Below are 9,658 nucleotides of genomic sequence, written 5' to 3'. Positions count from 1 at the left end.
TGACAGAGGATGAGATGGCTGGATGGCATCACCGACTCAATGAACATGGGTTTGGGTGGACTCCAGGAGTTGGTGATGGACAGGGAGGCTTGGTGTGCTGCGATTCATGGGGTCGCAGAGAGTCGGACACGACTGAGCAACTGAACTGAACTGACCTGCTGTGTATAAAATGGAAAAACAACAAGGACCTGCTGTATGGCACAGAGAACTATTATCAGTATCTTGTAAGAACCTATAATGGAAAGGGATCTGGAAAAGAATACATATGTATGTATATAACAGAATCACTCTGCGCCTGAAACTAACACAACATTGTAAATGAACCATACTCCAATAGAAACAGTTAAAAAATTAGGGGTATGCAAACGGTCATTGGAAGTGAGCTGTCTGTCTGTCATCCTGTGTGGCATATGTGGTTAAGAGGAAAGGTAGGCTTTACCTTGAAAGCCAAAATCTGAGCTGGGCGTCGAGTCCAGGTGTGGCATTCCTATTGGAAGCCGTGCTCGTATTTTCTTACAAAGTGCTTTTGAAAATAAAACATTAGCATGATTGTAATAGTTGATCTCGCTATTACCATAATCCTTGACCCATAGAAGACAGTTGGTTACATAAATCTTATTTTTCTAAGAAACACAATTGAGGCTTTTAGAGTGAAGTGAATTTTTGGTTGTCCACCTAAGTGGATGATCTGTTTTTAGGAGCAGAAACCAGTTCAAAATCCATGATATTCAGTGACCGAAATTTTACAGTATTAGCCACTTGATACATTATAATCCAAAATTGCCAGTTTAAAAAAAAAAAAGCTTTTATCATTAGCATAAAACGTTCCACAAAGCTTTAAAAATTGCTTGTTTTATATAATTTGAGATGTTGCTGAAATTCACTGTATGACTCCAATGTGACAGTGCTGAATTGAATATGGAGGCATGTATAATCTTCCTCTTAGAAATCTAAAGGAGTTATAATTTCAAATTTTTGTGCAATTAGATTAAATCATAATGAATTAGATAAATTAATTAAATCAAATTAAATCAACAACTAAAAAAGAAGGTAGGCTTTAATCCCATGTTTGTGCTAAGTTGCTTCAGTTGTGTCCGTCTCTGTGTGACCCTATGGACTGTAGCCCACCAGGCTCCTCTGTCCGTGGGATTCTCCAGGCAAGAATACCGGAGTGGATTGCCATTCCCTTCTCCAAGGGATCTTCCCGACCCAGGGATCGAACCAGTGTGTCTTACATCTAACCTGCATCGGCAGACAGATTCTTTACCACTAGTGACACCTGGGGGGCTTCCCTGGTAGTTCAGCTGTTAAAGAATCCATCTGTAATGCGGGAGACCCCGGTTCAATCCCTTGGTTGGGAAGATCCCCTGGAGAAGGGAAAGGCTACTCACTCCACCCCTCGTCTCTCGTAGCCACATGTTCAGTGTAGCAATAAAAGCAAAAGGTTTAATCCCAACACAGATGAATCTCCAACCCGCTCTACTAAGCCAAAGAAGTCAGACTCACAAGATGACCTAACACATGATTCCTTTTATATGACATCCTGGAAAAGGTTAAACTGTAGGAGCAGAAAACAGATCCGTGATTTGTTTTGATCTCTTGGGAGCTGGAGTTGGGGGTGCAGGAAGAAGTTGATATCAGAGGAGCATGAGGGAATTTGCGGGGGTGATGATGGAGCAGTTCCATGCCCTGACTATGATGTATGGTTATACAACTGCATGCATTTGTTAAAACTGACAGAACCAGGCCATAAAAGGGTTTTGTTTTCTTCTAACTATATGTAAACTTTACTTGAGAAGCGTCTGGGCTCCCTGTCAACCATGTGATGTCTCACAAAGTTTAGGGCCCACCATTGTCCATCCAGGCTCCATCCACCGTCCTCTTTGAGTTTATGTTAGACTCTTCACACACAGCTTCCCTCTATCTGTGACTGTATTATGTCTTTATTGATTTCTCTGTTTAGGAAGCAGGCTTGGTCCAGGGCAAGCTCATTTAGATTGTATGTATTATACAACAGCCCCAAGAGAAGCCTGTGTGTTCAGTGGCTTCAGTCGCATCCAGCTCTTTGCGACCCCATGGACTGTAGCCCGCCAGGCTCCTCTGTCCATGGGATTCTTCAGGCAAGAACGCTGGAGTGGGTTGCCATTTCATCCTCTAGGGGATCTCCCCAACCCAGGGGTCGAGCCCGCGTCTCCTGCCTCTCCAGCACTGGAGCTTTGCCACCAGTGCCACCTGGGAAGCCCTGACAACAGTACAGTTATTCCCGATTTCCTGGTTAAGAAGCAGTTTCATGGTTTCCATTGAGCATGGCTTGGAAAAGAATTTCTAGACACAGGGCACCTCAGAAGGCAGTGAGTGAAGAACAAAGAGCAGAGATAATGAGCCCACTGCCAGCACAGCGGGGCAGCCTGACAGACCAGGGAGAGCCAGCAGGACACTGTTAGAACAGCTGGCCATCTCAAGGGAGAGCCGACGCTTTTCATGGTTTAGTAGCCAATTTTTATAGCCTCAAGACAAAGAAAATTCCACTAAAAGGTTGGCCTTAGGTGATTAGTTAGGGTGTGAAAGGGTGACTGCTGGGTTGGGTGTTTTTGCCTAGTTTGGGATCAGGAAGCCTCCTAGTGATGATCGGGGGGCTTTTGGCAAGTTATAAAGGGGCTCAGTCAGCTTCGGAGGGTTGTGGGTTCCACTTCTGTGGCCTTGGTACAAGCCCTCCCTTCTATAGCCCTGGGGCAGGACTCCACATTTTCTTCAAATAATTTGCCTGTGCTCACACGAGAGCTGAAATGGTAGGCCAGCACTCCAATCTTGGTATAGTTGATGTGATGAATGTCTGGCTACAGCTTCCTGGTTAATTTGCCTTGTGTTAAGTACTCCCAGGTTTTCATTTAATGACCCAGTGTCCATTAGACTCGGAGAAGGCAATGGCACCCCACTCCAGTACTCTTGCCTGGAAAGTCTCATGGATGGAGGAGCCTGGTGGGCTCCAGTCCATGGGGTTGCTAAGAGTCAGGCATGACTGAGCGACTTCTCTTTCACTTTTCACTTTCATGCATTGGAGAAGGAAATGGCAACCCACTCCAGTGTTCTTGCCTGGAGAATCCCAGGGACAGAGGAGCCTGGTGGGCTGCTGTCTATGGGGTCGCACAGAGTCAGACACGACTGAAGTGACTCAGCAGCAGCAGCAGCAGTCCATTAGACTACTGCTTAACAGAGACCCCCACTCAGGAGGCCTGAACCATAAACAGAGTTTACCGGCTTGTGAATCTCAGAGTCTGTATGAATGTGGGCTTTAGATAAGTTTCAAGCCACTGACTCAATAACCTCTTGACAGACCGACTTTCATCCTCCCGCTGTAGTTTCATATAGGCTGTTGGCCTGATGTCTTCATTCTAAGGCCAGATATTCTTTGTGAATCCAAGACAACGGCCAACGTCAACTGATGCTTCTTTCTCCAAGCCCCTCACCTCTTCCTTCACGTCTCATTCAACCAGATGCCCAACCCTGGAATGATTATTGTGGACACAGGGTTGCATACATTTGGTTGGCTTAAGCCAATCCCAAACCTAACCTCAAGGCTGGGAAATACATTTCTATTCAGAAGGAGAGTGTGGTTAATGGGGAAGCTTTCAAAGGATCTGCTACAGTATTCAAGCCCAACCAGAAAGCTAACTCACTGACCAAAAATATGTTTCCTATTATCTGTGTATGTGTTGTCAATGACTTATTTGTATAGGCTCAGACAGAATGGGAAGATGCCTTGTCTAATGTCAGCCTCTGTGGTCAGTTTCAGGAGGGGCACCCTGAACCTGTTGGGGTGTCATCACTTCCTTAGTTTTGATGGAGGGCCCAGAGCTAAGAGAGTGGCTCAGGAGTGTGATGGCTGGTGGGTACTTGAGGGACCTTCCTTTTAAACTGGAGCAGTGTTACAAGTCACCAGATCTCTTCTTTCTGAATCCACAAGCATCTGAAGCCTTCCCTGGATATAATTCTGGTGGGAGTGGAAAAAAGAGAGTTGTGGTCACTTTTGTACAATAATTAGAATAAACATTTATTTAGTGTTTTATGCAGCTTATATTTATGGGATTTAGAAGCAAACAATGTGGAGATGGCCAAGTCCTGAGTTAAAATGCAGTTTTCTCAAACCACATTCCATTACCCCAAGATCTCCTCCATTTGGTATGCATTCTAGATCCAGTTGGGTTTAGCTGACTTACAGTGCTGTGTTAGTTGCTGGTGTAGAGCAAAGCGATTCAGTTATACACACACGCACACACACACACACACACACACATTCCTTTTCATATTCTTTTCCACTGTGGTTTATTATAAAATGTTGAATATAGTTCCCTGTGCTGTACAGTGGGACCTTGTATTTTTACCCATTCTATATACAACAGTTTGCATCCGCTAGTCACAAGCTCCCAACCCCCCCCCCTTGATAACCACAAGTCTGTGCTCTATGTCTGTGAGTCTGTCGTAGTTTAGATCTCCCTTACAGTTGACATCATATGGTATTTGTCTTTCTGACTTACTTTGCTCAGCATGACCATCTCTAGATCCATCCATGTAGCTGCAAATGGCATGATTCCATTCTTTTTATGGCTGAGTAATATCCCACTGTATTTATGGACCACATCTTCTTTATCCACTCATCCATCGATGGGCATCTAGGTTGTCTCCATGTCTTGGCTGTTGTGAACAGTGCTGCTGGGAACATTGGGGTGCCTGTGAGATGGCGTTTATGATCTTTCACTCTGAATTTGTCACAGAGACATCTAACCGTCCCCCAATATCTGTCCTTCTTTTTTCTGCGACAATAATAGATAAAGAATAACAGAATAAAGAGCTACACTTCCCAGTCTCCTTTAAAAGATACATGACCACAACTAAGTTTTGTTCAATGGGATGCAGCAAACGTAATGTGTACAACTTCTAGAAAGCATCCTTAAAGGAAGAGTGTGGTTTTTCTCCTCTCTCATCCTTCCTTCTCGCTGGAATGTGGGCAAATTGGCCGGAAGTGGGCTCACTGTCTTGGATCAGAAGGTGATAGTTGTGTGCTGAGGTTCCTGGGCAACAAGATAGAAGGTACTGGGGTCTTGGTGAGAAGGGGTAATCCTCCCAGGCCTGAACCACCTGTGTTTATGTCAAAGAGAAGTAAGCTATCATTCACAGGCCCTTCCAATGTTGGCTTTCTGTCACTTGCTCCTAAACGTAATAGAAATAATAGCTAATGGTTATAACCATGCCTGGCACCCAGTGAGGCTTCTATAATTGAACCTGGGCAGTCTGGCTTCCAGAGTCCCTGCTCTTAATCTCTGTGCTGTCTTGAGTTAATACAAATACCACCCAACAGACTCTGCTGGAGGAACCGTGGAGGAGGAGTTTAGGTCTAGAGACAGCCCTGAGGAAGTTACTAGATTGAAGCCTCTTTCCAAAATTGCTTCTGATGAATCTAATGCAAATAACTGGGACCATCTGGATTGAATTGCCATTAAAATAGACGCATGGGTTTAAAAGTTGAGAGCAAAGCGTGTGGCCAAATGTGTGTCTCCTTCAGCCTGGAAGGTTGGCTTGTCGGCCTGAAATGTTGTAGGACCCGAGAACATGGAGGTTCATCTATTTCTAATTAATCGGGTTTTGTGGTGCTTTTGGAGGATCTTTGGCCAAATGACAGATGAGGAGGGAGCCACGGCCAGGACCTTCTCTCTCTTAGGCTCCCGAAAGCAGCTGTGTCTTCAGCGTTTCCAAATCTAATTTATTGTTGTAACCTGAGCAAGTTACTTTCTTGTCAGTAGAATATTTTTCTTGTTCCTGTTCCAGGGTTTCATACTTGACAATCTTTTACAAGTCTTTCTAAGCTGGGACAAGCAATCTCAAATCAGATAAAAATGAAAGGATTCATATTCACATTCAAAGCAACAGAGGCCTAGAAAAATTTTATGCTCATTCTTCTTAGGCATTCCAGTTTGTTTGTTCATTCATTCAGTGATTCATAAGCAAGCATTTGCTGAATTCTATTAGTAACATAACTTTGGACAAATTACTTCCCATACATTCTAAATTTGCAACAAATTTCTAATAGATTAAAAGTGTACATAGTAGGTGAATGAAAATGATAGTTGTAGTTATTACCATGATTTTCAAAGCCCTGTGCTAGTCAATGGAAAAAATTAGCACAGAGCTAGAAAATATAGAACAAATAGCCCTACTCTCACTCAGCCTTGTCAGATATGGATAATCATTCACTTAGTTAAATATCAAAGAAATAATTCTTCAACACTTATTATTTACCATATCCTATGTTGGGAAGTGAACATAAAATAATTAAATAATCGTTTTCTGTTTCCAGGACTTTCTTCATAGTCTAGAATAGCCCAGTCTAATAGATATATAATGCACATCACATATATATAAATTAGATTTTCTAGGAATCACACTAGAAAATAAAACGTGAAATTAGCCTATTAATTTCATAATCTTATTAATTTCAGAAACCAATTGTTACTGTATATTTGCTCTAAACTATCATTTCAACATATACTCACTTAAAATGATTCATAGATATTGTACATTATTTTTTTCATACCAAGTCTTCCAACCTAGTGTGTATTTTTACACATACAAGTACATCTCAAATCAGATGCTAAATTTCTGGAAATCCCTGATCTGTATTTAGAGTTCATAAAATTTATAATTTAGAAAGTTGTCTCACATTTTAAAAATTTCCACTAAGTAAATCAGATTTAAAAAAAATTATTGGAGTATAGTTGCTCTATAACGCTGTGTTAGTTTCTACTTACAGCAAGAAAAATCAGCTCTACATGTACACATATCCCCTCCTTTTCAGATTTCCCTCCATTTAGGTCACCACAGAGCGCTGAGTAGAGCTCCCTGAGCTATACAGTAGGGCCTCATCCCCACCAGAGTGGTCCATGCGTTACAGTCCGTGAGCCCACACTGACACATTGTTATCACCCAAAGTCCATAGATTACATTAGGGTTCGCTCTTGGTGTTGTATATTCTGTGGGTTTGGATAAACATATAATGCCATGTCTCCATCACTATAGTATCACACAGAAGAGTTTCTCAGCAGTAAAGATCTTCTCTGCCTATTCATCCCTCCCCACCCCCACAACCCCTGGCAACCGCTGGTCCTTTTACCACCTCCTGAGTTTTGCCTTTTTTGATAATGTTTTTCTGACTCACTCCTTTCACTTAGTAATGTGCACTGAAGTGTCCTCTGTGTCTTCTCGTGGCTTGATAGCTCATTTCTTTTTATGAGTTTGATGAAACGATGAAACAAATGTGAGAGTTTCATTGATGAAACAATGAAACTTTTTATTTCATTGTTTGATGTCCTACAGTTTATTTATTTACCTACTGAAACACATCTTGGTTGCTTACAATTATGAACAAATTGGTAATAAACATCAATGAGCAGGGTTTTGTGTGGATATACGTTTTCAGCCCTTTGGGATAAATACCAAGGAGCATGATGGCTGTATCACATGGTAAGAGTGTGTGGCACCCCACTCCAGTACTCTTGTCTGGAAAATCCCATGGACAGAGGAGCCTGGTAGGCTGCAGTCCATGGGGTCGCTAGGAGTTGGACACAACTGAGCGACTTCACTTTCACTTTTCACTTTCATGCATTGGAGAAGGAAATAGCAACCCACTCTAGTGTTCTTGCCTGGAGAATCCCAGGGACGGGGGAGCCTGGTGGGCTGCCGTCTATGGGGTTGCAAAGAGTCGGACACGACTGAAGCGACTTAGCAGCAGCAGCAAACCGTCATCTAAAGTGCCTGGCCTGCTGTGCATTCCTTCCAGCAGTGAATGAGAGTTCCTGTCGCACCAGCGTGGGCTGTTATCGGTGTTCTGGATTTTGACATTCCAATAGGTGTGTTGTGGCATGTCCTTGTTTTTATTTGCAGTTCCTTAATAATGGTTTTTCCTGTGGTCATGTATGGACGTGAGAGTTGGACTGTGAAGAAGGCTGAGCGCCGAAGAATTGATGCTTTTGAACTGTGGTGTTGGAGAAGACTCTTGAGAGTCCCTTGGACTGCAAGGAGATCCAACCAGTCCATTCTGAAGGAGATCAGCCCTGGGATTTCTTTGGAAATGATGCTGAAGCTGAAACTCCAGTACTTTGGCCACCTCATGCGAAGAGTTGACTCATTGGAAAAGACTCTGATGCTGGGAGGGATTGGGGGCAGGAAGAGAAGGGGACGACAGAGGATGACATGGCTGGATGGCATCACTGACTCGATGGATGTTAGTGTGAGTGAACTCTGGGAGTTGGTGATGGACAGGGAGGCCTGGTGTGCTGCGATTCATGGGGTCGCAAAGACTTGGACACGACTGAGCAACTGAACTGAACTGAATAATAGTATATGGAGCATCTTGTTTTAAAATTCCTTTCCATTATGCTTTGGTACAGGATATTGAATATAGTTCTCTGTGCAATAGAGTAGGATCTCACTGTTGATCTATTCTGTAATGATAGTCTGCCTCTGTTAACCCCAAACCCCCAGTCTGGCCCTCCCCAGCCTCCTCCCCTTGGCAACCCCAAGTCTGCTCTCTGTGTCTGAGAGTCCGTTCCTGTTTTGTGGATAGGTTCATGTGTATCATATCTGAGATCTCACATATAAGTGATACCATGTATTTGTCCTGCTCTAACTTCCTTCACTTAGTACGGTGATCTCTAGGCCTATCCATGTTGTTGCAAATGTTATTTCATTCTTTTTATGGCTGAGTAGTATTCCATTGCATATATGTACCACTTTTTCTTTATCCATTCATCTGTCCGTGGATATTTATATTGTTTCCATGTCTTGACTGTTGTGAATAGTGGTGCTGTAAACACTGGGGTGCCTGTATCTTTTTGAATTATAGTTTTGTGTGGATATATTCCCAGGAGTGGGATTGCTGGATCCCATGGTAGTTCTATTTTTAGTTTTTTGAGGCACTGTGGAGCATCTTTTCATATAGTCATTTGCCATCTGTGTATCTTCTTTGGTGAGGCATCCACTCAGTTCTGCCCTTTTTACGTCAGTTTCTTCATTCTCTTACTGTTGAGTTTTAAGAGCTCTTTGTATATTTGGATGACAGTCCTTCATCAGTTGTATCTTTTGCAAATATCTTCTCCAGTCTGTGGCTTGAGTCCTCATTCTCTCTAGTGTCTTTCACAGAGCAGAGGTTTTTAATTTTAATCAAGACCAGATTATCAATTGTTTATTGCATAGATCACGCTTTTGGTGTTGTATCTGCCATCACCATACCCAAAGTCATCTGGATTTTCTTCTATGTTATCTTCCAGGAATCTTATAATTCTGTGCTTTACATTTAGCGTTATGATCCGTTTTGAATTGATTTTTGTGAAAGGTCTAGATTTTTTTCTTCTCTTTTTGCCTTAGACTATCCAGTTTTCCAATGCCATTTGTTGTAAAGCCTGCTTTGTTGTTTTTGAAGATCAACTGACTATGTTGTTGTTGTTGTTCAGTAGCTAAGTCACATCCGATTCTTTGAGACCCCATGGCCTGTAGCATGCCAGGCTCCTCGGTCCTCCACTGTCTCCTGGAGTTTGCTCAAATTCATGTCCATTGGGTCGGTGATGTATTTCATTTATTTTTAATGCACCACAGAAGAAGAAAGACC

Source organism: Bison bison, unplaced genomic scaffold (assembly GCF_000754665.1).
Source record: "Bison bison bison isolate TAMUID 2011002044 unplaced genomic scaffold, Bison_UMD1.0 scf7180017864295, whole genome shotgun sequence".
Classification (NCBI taxonomy): domain Eukaryota; kingdom Metazoa; phylum Chordata; class Mammalia; order Artiodactyla; family Bovidae; genus Bison; species Bison bison.
Note: the sequence above shows the minus strand (reverse complement) of the source record.